Genomic DNA, 16,332 nt, shown 5'->3' with positions numbered 1-16,332 from the left:
CCCTGAGCCCCTCACACTCACTCCATCATTGTCACTCTGACAGCCTCACACTCACTCCATCACCGTCTCCCTGATCTCCGTCTCCATCACCCTGACTCCCTCACACTCACTCCATCTCCGTCTCCCTGATCTCCGTCTCCATCACCCTGACTCCCTCACACTCACTCCATCTCCGTCTCCCTGATCTCCGTCTCCATCACCCTGACTCCCTCACACTCACTCCATCTCCGTGTTCCTGATCTCCGTCTCCATCACCCTGATCCATTTACACTCACTCCATCACCGTCACCCTGACCCCCACACACTCACTCCAACACTGTCACCCTGACACTCTCACACTCACCCCATCACCATTACCCTGACCCCCACACACTCACTCCAACACCGTCACCCTGATCTTCTCACACTCACTCTATCACTGTCATCCTGACCACCTCACACTCACTCCATCACCGTCACCCTGACCCCCACAAACTCACTTCATCACCGTCACCCTGACACTCTCACACTCACTCCAACACTGTCACCCTGACACTCTCACACTCACCCCATCACCGTCACCCTGACCCGCACAAACTGACTTCATCACCGTCACCCTGACACTCTCACACTCACTCCGTCACCGTCACCTTGACCCCCTCACACTCACCCCATCGCCGTCAAACTGACCCCCTCACTCTCACTCCATCACCGTCAACCTGATCCCCTCACACTCACTCCTTTACCGTCACACTTATCCGCTCAAACTCACTCCGTCTCCATCACACTGACTCCCTCACACTCACTCCATCAACGTCACACTGATCCCCTCACACTCATTCCATCACCGTCACCCTGACTCCCTCACACTCACCACATCACCGTCACACTGATCCCCTCGCACTCACTCCATCAACCTCACACTGAATCCTCACACTCACTCCATCAACCTCATACTGGCCCCATCTCACTCACTCCATCACCGTCACCCTGACCTCCTCACACTCACTCCATCACTGTCACCCGGGCGCCCGCACACTCACTACATCATCGTCACCCTGATCCCTCACACTCACTCCATCATCGTCACCCTGACCCCCTCACACTCATTCCATCACCATCACTCTGATACCCTCACACTCACTCCAGCACCGTCACACCTACCCCCTCACACTCACCACATCACCGTCACACTGATCCCCTCACACTCATTCCATCACCGTCACCCTGATCCCCTCACACTCACTTCATCACCGTCACCCTGATCTTCTCACACTCACTCTATCACTGTCATCCTGACCACCTCACACTCACTCCATCACCGTCACCCTGACCCCCTCACACTCACTCCAGCACCGTCACACCTACCCCCTCACACTCACCACATCACCGTCACACTGATCCCCTCACACTCATTCCATCACCGTCACCATGATCCCCTCACACTCACTTCATCACCGTCACCCTGATCTTCTCACACTCACTCTATCACTGTCATCCTGACCACCTCACACTCACTCCATCACCGTCACCCTGACCTCCTCATACTCACTCCATCACTGTCACCCGGGCCCCCGCACACTCACTACATCGTCGTCACCCTGATCCCTCACACTCACTACATCACCGTCACACTGATCCCTCAAACTCACTCCATCATCGTCATCCTGACCCCCTCACACTCACTCCATCACCGTCACCCTGACCCCCTCACACTCACTCCAGCACCGTCACACCTACCCCCTCACACTCACCACATCACCGTCACACTAATCCCCTCACACTCACTCCATCAACCTCAAACTGAACCCTCACACTCACTCCATCAACCTCATACTGGCCCCATCTCACTCACTCCATCACCGTCACCCTGACCTCCTCATACTCACTCCATCACTGTCACCCGGGCCCCCGCACACTCACTACATCGTCGTCACCCTGATCCCTCTCACTCACTACATCATCGTCACCCTGATCCCTCACACTCACTCCATCACCGTCACACTGACTCCCTCACACTCACTCCATCACAGTCAATCTGACCCCCTCACACTCATTCCATCACCATCACCTCCTCACACTCACTCAATCACTGTCACCCGGGCCCCCGCACACTCACTACATCATCGTCACCCTGATCCCTCACACTCACTCCATCATCGTCACCCTGACCCCCTCACACTCATTCCATCACCATCACTCTGATACCCTCACACTCACTCTATCATCCACACCCTGACCCCCTCACACTCACTCCATCACCATCATCCTGACCCCCTCACACTCACTCCATCAACCTCAAACTGAACCCTCACACTCACTCCATCAACCTCATACTGGCCCCATCTCACTCACTCCATCACCATCACCCTGACCTCCTCACACTCACTCCATCACTGTCACCCGGGCCCCCGCACACTCACTACATCATCGTCACCCTGATCCCTCACACTCACTCCATCATCGTCACCCTGACCCCCTCACACTCATTCCATCACCATCACTCTGATACCCTCACACTCACTCTATCATCCACATCCTGACCCCCTCACACTCACTCCATCACCGTCATCCTGACCCCCTCACATTCACTCCATCATTGTCACCCTGACCACCTCACACTTACTCAATCACTGTCACCCTGACCCCCTCACACTCACTCCATCACCGTCCCTCTGACCCTCTCACACTCACTCCATCATTGTCACACTGTACCCCTCACACTCACTCCATCACCGTCCCTCTGACCCTCTCACACTCACTCCATCATTGTCACACTGTACCCCTCACACTCACTCCATCACCGTCACCCTGAATCCCTCACACTCACGCCATCACCATCTCCATGACTCCCTCACACTCACTCCATCACAGTCACACTGATCCCCAGCCTGATCCTCACCGCCGTCCACACACTGCCCCTAGCCTCACCCTCACCGCGGTTCAACACCACCCACAGCCTGACCATTACCGCCACCCACGCACCTCCCCCAGCCTGAATATCACCACCGTCCACACACTGCCTCTCTCCCTCTCACGCAGCCTCCCCTCTCTCTCTCACCCTCCCCCCTCTCGTCCTCCCCTCTCACACCCTCACCTCACTCTCACCCTCCCCCTCTCTCATCCTCCCTCTCTCACCATTACCGCTCTCTCGCCCTCCCCTCCCTCCCTGTCCTCTCTCGCCCTCCCCCTCCTTCACGCCCTCCCCCTCCTTCACGCCCTCCCCCTCCCTCACACCCTCACGTCCCTCCTTCCACTCTCTCACACTTCCCGTCTCTCGCCCTCCCCTCTCTCACCCTCACCCCTCTCTCGCACTCCCCTCCCTCCCTCTCCTCTCTCACCCTCTCACTCCATGACACCCTCCCCTCCCTCCTTCCACTCTCTCGCCCTCCCCCTCTCTCGCCCTCCCCTCTTTCGCACTCCTCTCTCTTGCCAGCCCCTCTCCTGCCCTCCCCTCTCTCGGTCTCCCCTCTAACGCTCTCCCCTCTCTTGCCCTCCTCTATTCTGCCCTCCCTCTCACGCCCTCCCCTCTCTCTCGCCCTCCCCTCTATCGCCCTCCCCTCTCTCTCGCCCTCCCCTCTCTCACGCCCTCCCCTCTCTCTCGCCCTCCCCTCTATCGCCCTCCCCTCTCTCTTGCCCTCCTCTCTCTCAGCCTCCTCTCTCTCTCCCTCCCCCTCTCCCTCGTCTCTCTTGCCCTCCCCTCTCTCGCCCACCTCTCTCCCCTCACCTCTCTCTCATCTTCCCCTCTCTCGCCTGCTCCACTCTCCTCATCCCTCTCTCTCGCCCTCCCCCCTTTCTCGCCCTCCACTCTCTCTCGCCATCCTCTCCCTCCATCCCTTCTCTCGTCCTCCCCTCTCTCTTCCTCCCCTCTCACCCTCACCCCTCTCATGCACTCCCATACCACCCTCCCCACTATCGCCCTCCCCTCCCTCCTTCTACTCACTCGCCCTCCTCTCTTGCCCTCCCCTCTCTCGCCTTGCCCCTCCCTCTCGCCCTCGCCTCCCTCCCTCCGCTCTCACGCCCTCCCCTCTCTCTTGCCCTCCCCCACTCTTGCCGTCCCCTCTCTCGCCCTCTTCCTCCCTCTCGCCCTCACTTCCTTCACTCCCCTCTCTTGCCCTCCCCTCTCTCGCTCACCCTCTCTCACACAATCCCTCCATCCCTCCCTCCCCTCCCTCCTTCCCCTCTCTCACCCTCCCACTCTCGCCCTCCCCTCTCTTGCCCTCTCCCTTCCTTTCACCCACCCCTCACTCCCTCCACTCTCCCACCCACCCCTCCCTCTCTCCCTGTTCTCACCCTCCCCTCCCTCTCGCCCTCTCCCTCCCAATCGCCCTCCCCTCCCTCACTGCGCTCTCTCACTGTCTGCCCTCTCATGCACTCCCCCCTCCATCACCTCTCTCGCCCTCCCCTCTCTTGCCCTCTGTCCTCTCTCGCACTCCCCTCTCTTGCCCTCCCCTCTCTTGCCCTCCGGCCTCTCTCGCACTCCCCTCTCTTGCCCTCCCCCTCCCTCGCCCTCCCCACTCTCACCCACCCCCTCACACTCACCCCTCTCGCCCTCCCCTCGCCCGCCCTCCCCTCTCTCACACTCACCACACTCTCACACTCCCCTCCCTGCCTTCATTCTCTCACCCTCCTCTCTCTCTCTCCCCTCCCTCCCTCCCCTCTCTCCCTCCCATCCCTCCCTCCCTCTCTTGCCCACCCCTCTCTCGCCCTACCATCTTTCACATTCCCATTTCTCGCCCTCCTCTCTCTCGCCCCCCCCCACACTCAATCCTCTGGCCCTCCCCTCTCTCACACTCACCCGTCTCTCGCCCTCCCCTCCGTGCGTCCCCTCCCTCCCCTCTCTCCCTCCCATCCCTCCCTCCTGTCTCACGCCCGCCCATGTCTCACCCTCCCCTCTATCACCCTCCCCCTCTTTTGCCCTCCCCATCCTGCCTCCCCTCTCTCGCCCTCCTCTCTCGCCCTCCCCTCTGTCCTTCCCATCCCTTCCTCCCCTCTCATGCCCTGCCCTCCCACGCCCTCCTCTCTCTCACCCTCCCCTCTCTCACCCTCCCCTCTCTCGCCCTTCCCTCTCTCGGTCTCTCACTCCCACTAGCCCTCACCTCCCTCCTTCCCCTCTCTCGCACTCCCCTCACTCACCCTCTCCCTTTCTCTTGCCCTTCCCTCCCTCCCTCACCTCTCTCGCCCTCCACTCCCTCCCACTCCTCTCTCGCCCTCCACTCCTTCCCTCCCCTCTCTCGCCCTCCACTCTCTGGCCCTCCCCTCTCTCACACTCCCCTCTCTCGCAATTCCCTCTCTCTCGCCCTCCCCTCTCTCGCACTCACCCCTCTCGTCCTCCCCTCGCTCTCCCTCCCCTCTCTCGCAATCCCATCTCTCTCACCCTCCAATCTCTCATCCTCCCCCTCTCACAAACACCCCACTCTCGCCCAAACCTCCCTGCCTCCCATCTCACGCCCTCCCCTCTCTCGCCCATCCCTCTCTCGCCCTACCGTCTTTCGCCCTCCCCTCTCTCGCCCTCCCCTCTCTCGCCCTCCTCTCTCTCGCCCTCCACTCTCACACAATCCCCTCTCTCGCCCTCCATTCTCTTGCCCTCCCCTCTCTCGCCCTCCCCTCGCTCACTCTCCCCTCTCTCGCACACCTCTCTCTCTCACCCTCCTCTCTCTCTCACCCTCCTCTCTCTCGCCCTCCACTCTCTTGCCCTCCACTCTCTCACACTCCCCTCTCTCGCACTCCCCTCTCTCTCATCCTGTCCTCTCTCTCTCGCCCTCCACTCTCTCGCTGTCCCCGCTCTCGCACTCACCCCTCTCGCCCTCCCCTCGCTCATCCTCCCCTCTCTTGTCCTGCCCTCTCTCACACTCACCCCTCTCTCGCTCTCCTCTCTCGCCCTCCCCTCTCTCGCCCTCGTCTCTCTCACCCTCCCCTCTCTCAAACTCACCCCTCTCGCCCTCCCCTCTCTTGTCCTCCCCTCTCTCCCTCTCCTCTCTTGCCCTCCACTCCCTCCTTCCCCTCTCTCGCCCACCTCTCCCTTCCTCCCCTCTCCCACCCTCCTCTATCGCCCTCCCCTCCCTCCCTCCCCTATCTCACCCTCCTCTCTCGCCCTCCACATCTCCCTCCCCTCTCTCGCCCTACTGTCTCTTGCCCTCCCCTCTCTCACTCTCCCCTCTCTCACCCTCCCCTCTCTCTCGCCCTCCCTTCTCTCGCACTCCGCTCTCTCGCACTCCCCGTCTCTCTCGTCCTCCTCCATCTCGTCCTCCCCTCTCTCACACTCAACCCTCTCTCGCCCTCTCCCTCCCTCTCACCCTCACCTCCCTCCCTCCCCTCTCTCGCCCTCCCCTCTCTCGCCCTCTTCCTTCCTCTCGCCCTCCACTCCCTCCCTCCCCTCTCATGCCCTCCGCTCTCACGCCCTACCCTCTCTCTTGTCTCCTCCTCTCTCACCCTCCCCTCTCTCGCCCTCCCCCTTTCTCTCGCCGTCCACTCTCTCTAACTCCCATCCCTCCCTACCCTCTCACACCCTCCGCATTCTCGGCCTCTCCCTCCCTTTTGCCCTCACCTCCCTCACCTCTCTCGCCCTCCCCTTTCTCACCCTCACTCCTCTCTCGCCCTCCCCTCACTCCTTCCCATCTCTCACCCTCCTCCATCTCGTCCTCCCCTCTCTCACACTCAACCCTCTCTTGCCCTCTCCCTCCCTCTCACCCTCACCTCCCTCCCCTCTCTTTCCGTCCCTCTCTCGCCCTCCCCTCTCTCGGCCTTCCTCTCTCGCCCTCCCCTCCTTCCTCCCCTCTCACGACCTCCCTTCTCTCGCCCTCCCCCTCTCTCACCCTCCCCTTCCTCCCTCCCCTCTCTTGCCCTCTCCCTCCATCTCGCCCTTCCCTCCCTCCCCTCACTTGCCCTCTCCCTCCCTCTCGCCCTCCCCTCGCTCACCCTCTCCCTCTTTATCGCCCTACCCTCCCTCCTTCCCCTCTCTCACCCTCCCCTACCTCCCCTCTCTCGCCCTCCTCTCTTGCCATCTCCTCCCCTCTCATGACCTCCCTCTCTCTTCCCCTTCCCCTCTCTCACCCTCTCTCTTCATTTCGCCCTCCCCTGCCTCCCTCCCCTCTCATGCCCTCCCCTCTCTCTTGCTCTCCCCTCTCTCGCCCTTCCATCTCTTGCCCTCTTCCTCCCTCCCTCACTCCCCTCTCTCGCCCTCTCACTCCCACAAGCCCTCACCTCCCTCCTTCCCCTCTCTCGCCCTCCCCCAGCTCACCCTCTCCCTTCCTCTCGCCCTTCTCTCCCTCCCTCCACTCCCTCCCACTTCTCTCTCACCCTCCTCTCTCGCCCTCCTCACTGTCCCTCCCATCCCTTCCTCCCTTCTCTCACCCTCCCCTCTCTTGCCCTCCCCTCGCTCGACCTCTCCCTCCCGTCTCGCCCTCCACTCCCTCCTTCCCCTCTCTCGCCCACCTCTCCCTTCCTCCCCTCTCCCGCCCTCCTCTATCGCCCTCCCCTCCCTCCCTCCCCTATCTCACCCTCCTCTCTCGCCCTCCACATCTCCCTTCCCTCTCTCGCCCTACTGTCTCTTGCCCTCCCCTCTCTCACTCTCCCCTCTCTCACCCTCCCCTCTCTCTCGCCCTCCCTTCTCTCGCACTCCGCTCTCTCGCACTCCCCGTCTCTCTCGCCCTCCTCCATCTCGTCCTCCCCTCTCTCACACTCAACCCTCTCTCGCCCTCTCCCTCCCTCTCACCCTCACCTCCCTCCCTCCCCTCTCTCGCCCTCCCCTCTCTCGCCCTCCCCTCTCTCGCCCTCTTCCTTCCTCTCGCCCTCCACTCCCTCCCTCCCCTCTCATGCCCTCCGCTCTCACGCCCTACCCTCTCTCTTGTCTCCTCCTCTCTCACCCTCCCCTCTCTCGCCCTCCCCCTTTCTCTCGCCGTCCCCTCTCTAACTCCCATCCCTCCCTACCCTCTCACACCCTCCGCATTCTCGGCCACTCCCTCCCTTTTGCCCTCACCTCCCTCACCTCTCTCGCCCTCCCCTTTCTCACCCTCCCTCCACTCTCGCCCTCTCCCTCCCTCTCGCCCTCCCCTCTCTCTCTCCCCTCCCTCGCCCTCTCCCCTCTCTCGCACTCTCCACCCTCCATCTACTCTCTTGTCCAACATTGCCCCCTCCCCCAACCCCGTCAACACTGACACGTCCCCCAACCCCGTCCATCACCGCTCCTCCCCCCACCCACCCAACTCCACCCCTTGTCCCTCCCCGTCCAACACCGCCCCCTCCCCCAACCCCATCCATCGCCGCCGCCTCCCCCAACCCTCTAGAACACCTCCCCTCCCCAACCCCTTTCTCACGAACCCTGGCCCTCCCCCTCTCTCTCTCGCCTCTCTCTCTCTCTCACCCCTTTCTCTTGCCCCCCTCTCTCTCTCGCCCCATCTCTCTCTCTCTTGACCCCCCACCTCTCTCTCGCCCCCTCTCTCGCCCCTCTCCCTCTCTCTCCCCTCTCTTTCGCGCCCTCTCTCACTTGCGCCTCTCTCTCTCGCCAACCTCTCTCACCTCCCTCTCTCTCTCTCGCCCCCTCTCTCTCTCTCTCGCCCCTCTCTCTCTCTCACCCTCTCTCTCGCCCCTCTCTCTCTCTCACCCCTCTCTCTCTCTCGCCCCCTCTCTCGCCCTTGACTCTCAATCTCTCTTTCTCGCCCTCTCTCTCTCTCTCCCTGCTCCTTCACTCTCCCTCCACATTCTCTCTCTCACCCACTCCTGCTCTGTCGCTCTGTCCCCACCATCTCGCCCCTCTGCATGTGCCCCTCTCTCTCTCTCTCTCTCTGGACCCAGCCCTCCCCCTTTGCTCACTCACTCTCTCTCTTTCTTTCTTCTCTCCCTCTCTCTCTCTCTTTCATCCCTCTCTCTCGCACTCTCTCTCGACCCTCTCCCTTGCCTTCTCTATCTCTCTCTTGCCATCCTGCTCTTTTTTGCCCCTCCCTCTATTTCTCACTCCTGTCTCTCTCTCTTTCCCCATCACTCTTTCACCCCCTAATTCTCTCTCTCTTCCCTCTCTCCTCTTCTCTCTCTCGCCTCCCCATCTCTATTGTCCCCTTTCTCCTTGTCCCTCCCTCTCTCTCTAAGACTTGCCCCCTTTCTCTCTCGCCCTCTCCCTCGCATCTCTCTCGTCTCTGTCTCTCATTATCTCTCCCCCTCCCTAACCTATCTCTCTCTTGTTCCCCTCTTTCTCGCCACCTTTTCTCACTCTCGTGCCCTCTCCCTCGGTATCTCACTCTCTCTCTCTCCCCACTTACCTCCATTTCTCTTTGCCTGAATCCCTCTCCCTCCTCTACCACCCTCCCTCTCTCTCTCTGACACTGTCTCCCTGGTCCTTCCCTCTCCCTCTGACCCAGAGACTGGGGTGGGTGGTGGTGCGGCTGCATGTGGGGTGGGGGTGAGAGAATAGAGAGATGTGGGAGGTAGGAGGAGGGGAATATGGGGTAGAGACGGAATTGCGGGAGGGAGACAGAGACGGCAGAGTGAAGGGGAGGGGGAGAGTGAAGAGTGGAGACAGGTGGAGAAATGGGGTTTGGGGTGTGTGTGAGAGAGAGAGGGAGTGAAAGGGAGAGATGGTGAGAAAGAGTGAGTGTGCAGAAAGAGAAAGAGAGGGAGACAAGTGATGAGAGAGAGTTGGGGAGGGGAAATGGGGAGGTCAGGTTGGAGTGGGGGGGACAGAGGGAGTTAAACCCAGCTCCTGAGCTCAGGGCGCAGTGCCCTCCCCTTCTCTGAGGACCAGGACTTGGGGCTAAGTCTGTCTCTCTCCAGCTCAGCGTCTCCACCACAAAGACACACAACAACATTGGTCACTCTGCTGCTCGGCACGATTTAATCAACATTTTTATTGTTTACAAATGGAAGTGATGGATACAGTCAGTGGGATGGTGCCTTTTCTCACTGGCCCCTGAGTTGTGAGAAACATTGAAATGTTTCCCTGTAACCCCGCTGTGGGATAAGGATGGATAAACCAGCGCTACCTTCAGTCTGTTACCATAGCGACAGGCTGCTCCATGCTGAAATACTGAACTGAAATGAGAAAATCCCGGATGGATTGATTAATGAGGGAATTTGATGGATGGATGGATTTGGGTGAAGGGATATTTCAGCACATTCTTCAGCTGCTGCCTGAACTTAGTCTGGGTCACGGCATAAATCGCGGTGTTTGTGCAGCAACTGAGGAGCTGCAGCATGAAGCCCAATTCCTGCACAAAGGGATCGAGAAACACAGACCGATACCCAAAATCATACATCCGGTACCATATAGAATACAGCATTAACGTTGACCATAACAGGATGAAATTGGCCGAGATCACAAACAGTAAAATGATGGATTTTTTCGGTTTCTCATTTCAGTGTCAGACTGAGCGTCCCCATTGGTGTGAGCGCGGAGTCTCCTGCGGGCTCTGCTGGTCACTACAATGTGTCTGACGGTGAGAACATTGAGCAGCAGAATCAGGAGAAATGGGACACACGGGGTTAGAATGTGGTGGAGGGACTCGACTGTGACCCAGACACTGGAGGAATAAACAGCGGCTGTTACATCACAAAACCAGGGGCCGTTCACCAGCCAATACCGAGCCGTGAGCATAAAATACCAGGAAATGTCCTTTAAACAGCTCAGCACAGTCACTGCTCCCAGAACCACAGCCGCCGTCTTCTCAGTGCAATATTTACTTTTCAGCTTCTGGCAACAAATGGCCACAAACCGATCAAAGGTGAAAGTGACGGTGAACCAGACAGAGCAGTCAGTGGCTGCATAAAGCAGGACGGCGTGGATATTACACACTGGGACGGAGTACAGGAAATAAAACTGTTCCCGATAAACAATGGGAATGTGTCTCAGGATCAGGTCGAGGATAATGACCAGGAGATCCGCCGCTGCCATGGCCCCCAGGTAACGTCTGACACATGGAGACAATCCACAATCTTTATAAAGCAGGACGTAGATGGTCACTACGTTAACTGTGAGGGAGGAAAACAAATCCGTTATCCATCAGCCTGGAGGCAAAGGGACCCGTTTGATCGGGGACCCAGTGAGATTTCCAAATGTGTCCCTGTATTCAGGGTTTTATTAAAATAATTGGAGCTGGAATAACAAATGGGAAGGTCGGAATTACTGACAAAAATGTGACATAAACCACAAGAAACCCTCCCTCCCCAAACACACAGAGACACATCCATAAGGACAGATGGTTTCTAGAACATTCCCACACACTCGATCACTTGAGAGCAGACACAGGTCACTCCTTCCCAGTTCCTTATACAGAGGGTAGAAACGTTGCTGTCCTGAAGGATTCTCTCCCAGTTTCCTGAAGACAAACGGAGTTTGGGAATTCCTGTATTTTGGTCTAAATTGTGGTCGATCCTGTGTCGGGGAGAAATGTAAATGCAGGGAAAACGTATCCACCCCTTTAACTGCCTGAGGGGCCTTCGGAACAGAATCTCCTTCTCCCTGGAACGGGATCTCTTCCCTCGGGATCTTATCGTTTGTTCAATTCACTGACATCCGGCCGTTCACAAACAATGTCGGGAACAGACCCTTCCGAGGAATGGCAGTCATAGAATGTCGGCGACAGAACGTTCCGGGGAATGTCAGTTATAGAATGTCGGGGACAGAACGTTCCGGGGAATGTCAGTTATAGAATGTTGGCGACAGAACGTTCCGGGGAATGTCAGTTATAGAATGTTGGCGACAGAACGTTCCGGGGAATGTCAGTTATAGAATGTCGGGGACAGAACGTTCCGGGGAATGTCAGTTATAGAATGTTGGCGACAGAACGTTCCGGGGAATGTCAGTTATAGAATGTCGGGGACAGAACGTTCCGGGGAATGTCAGTTATAGAATGTCGGGGACAGAACGTTCCGGGGAATGTCAGTTATAGAATGTTGGCGACAGAACGTTCCGGGGAATGTCAGTTATAGAATGTTGGCGACAGAACGTTCCGGGGAATGTCAGTTATAGAATGTCGGGGACAGAACGTTCCGGGGAATGTCAGTTATAGAATGTTGGCGACAGAACGTTCCGGGGAATGTCAGTTATAGAATGTCGGGGACAGAACGTTCCGGGGAATGGCAGTTATAGAATGTCGGGGACAGAACATTCCGGGGAATGGCAGTTATAGAATGTCGGGGACAGAACGTTCCGGGGAATGTCAGTTATAGAATGTCGGGGACAGAACGTTCCGGGGAATGTCAGTTATAGAATGTTGGCGACAGAACGTTCCGGGAATGGCAGTTATAGAATGTCGGGGACAGAACGTTCCGGGGAATGTCAGTTATAGAATGTTGGCGACAGAACGTTCCGGGGAATGGCAGTTATAGAATGTCGGGGACAGAACGTTCCGGGGAATGGCAGTTATAGAATGTCGGGGACAGAACGTTCCGGGGAATGTCAGTTATAGAATGTCGGCGACAGAACGTTCCGGGGAATGTCAGTTATAGAATGTCGGGGACAGAACGTTCCGGGGAATGTCAGTTATAGAATGTTGGCGACAGAACGTTCCGGGGAATGGCAGTTATAGAATGTCGGGGACAGAACGTTCCGGGGAATGGCAGTTATAGAATGTTGGGGACAGAATGTTCCGGGGAATGTCAGTTATAGAATGTCGGGGACAGAACGTTCCGGGGAATGTCAGTTTTAGAATGTCGGGGACAGAACGTTCCAGGGATCTCCTTGACCTGTCCATCACCTTTCCCCCCTACCCACCCCACCAACATGATGTACTGTGCACAGACTACATATCTGTCCAGCACCGGGAGCTGCACTGACCACATCATTGCATTATCTATTAAGCTCAACCAGATAGTCTGACCAGCACAGCGACCTGTGCAGTGATCACCCATGAATTAATCTGTAAACCAGGAGCAGTTACACCCCCTCCCCCAGCATGTCGGACTGTGTACCACACCCCAGTGCATTGATCTGTAAACCAGGAGCAGTTCCCCTCCCAGCATGTCGGACTGTGTACATCACCCCAGTGCATCACTGGTAACACTGTGTTAGATCCCTGCCCAGTGTGGGGAAACTAGCAGCCCATGCTGGAAGTGACAGGATGTGCAGCTCCCACCTATTTACACTCCATTTCCCCATTGTGCCCTGACAAGGGGGTGCTGTGGGTGTGAACGTCACTGCCAGAGAGAGATGGCGGGGGAATCAATTTAAATATCACCGCATGGGAGCGGTTTGGGGCATAGGCAGAGAGGGGGAGACTGAGAGACAGTGTCATGGAAGGATATGTTCCCAGGTTGCAGAATACTGATATGTAGACACTTCGACAGCATTCTGTAACATGAGCCAGTCTTCCCAGGAAAGATGGGAAAAAGGGACATTGGTGTGAAGTCAGATGAGCATTTGTTCTGCATCTTTGTAACTGGAATTAGTTTCAACAGAATCTATGACTCATTGGGCAGATTCTAACAATACTTTATCTTTGTTTGATTTTCCTTGAGTGTGACAGAGGGATCGTCCGCACGCGGCTGAGATAGTTTCCTGGTGCTATCGTATTAGAATCACCTCATTAACTACCCACCCCACCACACCCCATGGTGTCCCTCTCATTCAATACCAGCCCGATTCTCCCACCCATCATGGCTGGAGGTACTCACCATCGCCCGGATGTCCCTGGATATTTCGACCATGGCAGATAAGGGACAAATGCACCACGGTTTGTCGACAGGATCACGGAGGTTCTGGTAGATGGGCTAGTACAGAGGGGGACCATTCACTTCCAAGAGTGGGCCACACCACCAGACCCACCGAGCATGGTCTGACCTCCCCACCCAGCTCAGTGCAGTATCTGTGGTCTAAGAAAATGTCCAGCAATACAGGACAAGCATCAATAACCTTCCCCGCTCTGTCAGGATAAGGGTCACCATATTCTCTCTGCTCCCTCACACTCACTGTATATCTGCTATAGCACTGACCCCCGAACAAGGCTCATGGTCCACCACTCTCACTGCTGCATGCAGCATCTTCTCTCTCTCTCTCTGTCTCTGTCTGTCTCTCTCTTTCTCTCTCTCTCTCTCTCCCTCACTGTATCCCCCTGCACTAATAACATTGCATGCATACAACACTGTGGACTGACTCCCTTCGGACACCTCACCATGAACCTGTCTCCCCACCTACACCAGCACTAACAACAGGGACACCCACTCCCACCCTCACTCTCTCCCTCCCTTTCTCCCATTCCAGGAGAAACAGCCTGGAATAGGACAGAAAGGGCCTATCCGGATGGTGGAGTGCCCGATATCTGTTCCCTCACCCCCCCCCTCCCCAGCCATGTGGGGAGGACCCCTGGTAGGAGTCGGAGAGGACCAGGACGCCTCGTGTGAAGATTCTGAAACATCCACGTCCCACCGACCAAATAAGGAGCAATGTTCAGTGAAGGGCAATTCTCACTTTAAACCCACTGGCAGCTCCGTTCCCGCCCCCCCCCCCCCCCCCCCCCCCCACCTCGGCACAACCTAGAAGCCCTGGCCCTGATGCCATCTCCCTTTTTGTGTCGAGCTGGTACAAATGGAATCCCCACGGTCTCGGAGGGCAGGAGGGTGGGCTCACAACACATCGTCACCACCACCTCCCAGGAAGGGAGCACAGAGACTCCCTCCTATACCTCCCCCTGTAAACAGCTCAGATAATGAAACTAATCTGTGATAGTTATTGCTCTCCCCACCTGCCCTGACATCTTCAATAACCATATACACGCAACACTCTCTGCTCTTGCTGCCTCTTTATAACAGCACAGCCTGTTTTATTTTGTTTTGCATTGTCCTTCCTACCAAAGTGCATCACCTCACACAGCTCTGCATTGATCCCCATCTGCCCGAAAACTACACCAATGAGTGATTGTACTGTTAGAGTTAGAGTTCCACACTGTCCTCCATAGACTTTACAATTCTTCCGGGTTTGGTGCCATTTACAAACATTGAGATTGTCATAGCGTCACACTCCCCAAGAAACAACTGAAATCCTGCCCCACACACACAAGTGCGAGCAAGTGAAAAACTGCTAGATTCCCACGGAGGGAGTCGAATAATGACATGCTGTCAACAGACCAACAAAAATCCTAACACACACCAGACACAGTGAATGAAATATTGAAAAACCATGGGGCAAGAGAAATCCGGATATGTTCTACTTATCTTCATTGACATCATGATATTAATGTTATGAATTTGGAAGTGTGTACTGTACCTTTAAGAGAGAATGAATCCTGTTCTGAACTGAGAGTTTCCAAGCTCCTGTGTATATGAGAGGATGGCAGATCCAGAGTGTCAAGGACAACTGAAAATATGTCATATTTGGCTGTGAAATAGATCCCTGAGTTGGTTGCTCTTTCGACAACAATTCAAATATTACCAATTAGTTTCAATTATGCCCCAGGAAGATAAAACCAAATAAAGTTTGTAAATAAATGATCTGATGCTGTGGATATTAAGAATGCAGGCATTTTGAAAATTGCAAACACAGCAAATGCCATCAACACAGATACAAGAATTTGGAAAACAATCTCTATCAAAGGTACCTTTTCATATGAAACATATTCACAGTAAAAAGAAAGAAGATAACCCAGGGAGATCCATAGCCAAAAGTAAACAACAGCTGTTGTGTGGTTTTGAAATTAAGTTGATGTAATTTTGATAAGTGTCTTTTTGAAATAGTATATTGCTATAGAATTGGAGTGGGGTAATAGGCAGTTAAGAGAGCGGGAGTCTCAGAGTTGTGAATAGTTGATGGAAAATGTTCACTTTCAGAGTTATAAAATAAATTGATGTTTTTATTTAAACAGTGGAATTTGGGAGTTCTCCGTCCCTCATATTTTAACAGTTTACGAGGTAAGTTGAGCATTTCTTTATGTTTAGTTTAAGTTACCAGATGAGCTTCATGCCGTGTCCTCACCATCCCCGTGTGTGTATCTGTGTGTCTGTGTGGGGCAGGTCTGGCAGTCCCTGTGGTGCTTAAAGTGATGCAATGTCACCCTCTGCTGGCCTCCACACGGCACTGCACAGACAGTGGTAGAGGGTGAAAACGAACAGGGATTCATTCAGAGAGGGGGAGGGAGATGGCAGCTGCTCAGAGCACCATTCCTGAGGAAGGGCTTATGCCCGAAACGTCGATTCTCCTGTTCCTTGGATGCTGCCTGACCTGCTGCGCTTTTCCAGCAACACATTTTCTGCTCAGAGCACCATCCAAGCTGATGTTTTATCCATAGACTGATCTAAATGTCCTTTAAACGTTGTAACTGTCCCTGCTTGCACCATATCTTCTGGAAGTTCATTCCACACCCAAGCCAGCTTCTGTCTAAAATAATTACCTCTCATGACTTTTGTAAATCTTTTTTCCTCGCATCTTAAAAT

Source organism: Chiloscyllium plagiosum, unplaced genomic scaffold (genome assembly GCF_037043375.1).
Source record: "Chiloscyllium plagiosum isolate Xiang-an unplaced genomic scaffold, Cpla_swu_hap1 HiC_scaffold_33, whole genome shotgun sequence".
Taxonomy (NCBI): domain Eukaryota; kingdom Metazoa; phylum Chordata; class Chondrichthyes; order Orectolobiformes; family Hemiscylliidae; genus Chiloscyllium; species Chiloscyllium plagiosum.
The sequence above is the reverse complement of the archived record's forward strand: the minus strand, read 5'-3'. Positions refer to the sequence as shown.